This window comes from Crocodylus porosus, unplaced genomic scaffold, assembly GCF_001723895.1.
Source record: "Crocodylus porosus isolate Cpor-Errol unplaced genomic scaffold, CroPor_comp1, whole genome shotgun sequence".
Lineage (NCBI taxonomy): Eukaryota > Metazoa > Chordata > Crocodylia > Crocodylidae > Crocodylus > Crocodylus porosus.
The window spans coordinates 34885167-34886446 of record NW_017728917.1 but is presented as its reverse complement, the minus strand read 5'-3'; the positions used below and the strand labels follow the sequence as shown (position 1 = coordinate 34886446).

Below are 1280 nucleotides of genomic sequence, written 5' to 3'. Positions count from 1 at the left end.
CTTTCCTTTACTCTGTGCCAGCAGGTTCCATGCATGCTGCAGTTGAGGCCACTGAGCACAGCCCCAGCCCAGCCTACAATAGTAGGCATCCTGCACTGGGGCTGGGGTCGGGGCCATACTCAGTGCCCCAGGCTAGAACAGGGACAGAGTCTACTGGTGGGAAGCAGAGGCAGTGAGAAAAGTGGGGGAGCAGAGGCTGTGAAGGGCAGGACAGAAGTGGCAGAGGGGTGGGCACAAGGAGGGGGCAAGCTGCTCCACCTCGCTATACCTCTGTACCACTTGTCTCCCTATAGTGGTGGGACGGGTGGATTAAAGATGACTCTCCAATAATTAGATTCTATACATGGAAAATATAACAAATTTATAATTTTTGTATGTATAGAATCTAATTGGTGGGGGTCATCTTAAATCCAGGGTTGTATTTGATTTAAGTATATACAGTACTGTACTTTTGAACCTTACTTTCCTTTTATATGAAAGCCTTTTACTTGGATGGTATTTACCTATTATGCTGGCCATATGTTAAAATAATGTCCGAACAGTTGTGATGTTCGTTTCAGTTTGGAAAATGCACACAATGCTTATGTCTGAGTTTTTCTTAATAACCTTCTGTCATACCAAGAACTTGAACATAGTGTTGTGCTAAGCTCTTGTTCTCATTTCAACAGAACACTATCATACTGCTAGACATGCTTTTATGTCTAGCCTTTATCTTACTTGCTCTTTACTCTGAAACTTCTTGTGTATCTACAGTAACACCATAATGTTAACATCTCTAGATGCCTACAGTCTTCAGCAGGGCTGGTTTTGTTCACTCTGGGGCCAGTTCTGTTCAATATCTTCATCAACGATCTGGAAGACGGCATAGAGTGCACCATCAGCAAGTTTGCTGATGACACCAAGCTGTGGGGAGTAGTAGATAAGCTGGAGGGTAAGGCTAGGATTCAGAGAGACCTTGACAAATTGGAGGATAGGACCAAAAAAAATCTCATGAAGTTCAACAAAGACAAGTGCAAAGTTGCGCACTTAGGATAGAACAATCCTGTGAACCAGTCTGGGGGCTTACTAGCTGGGCAGCAGCTCTGCAGGAAAGAACCTGGGGGTTACAGTGGGCAGTAGTAGGTTGAATAAGAGCCAACAGTGTGCTCTTGTTACCAAGAAGGCTAATGGCATACTGGGCTGCATTGGTAGGAATGTCACCAGCAGAGATGTGGGGCGGCACATTATTTCATAGATTTCATAGACATTAGGGCTGGAAGGGACCTCGGGAGATCATCGAG

The 1280-nt window shown here is 45.0% G+C and overlaps 1 protein-coding gene across 1 annotated transcript in view; it reads left to right on the top strand.

Moving 5' to 3' along the window:
* Positions 1 to 1280, top strand: part of IARS (isoleucyl-tRNA synthetase) — a 213973-nt gene that overhangs the window by 40576 nt on the left and 172117 nt on the right. The gene's annotated exons all lie outside the window — the stretch shown is intronic.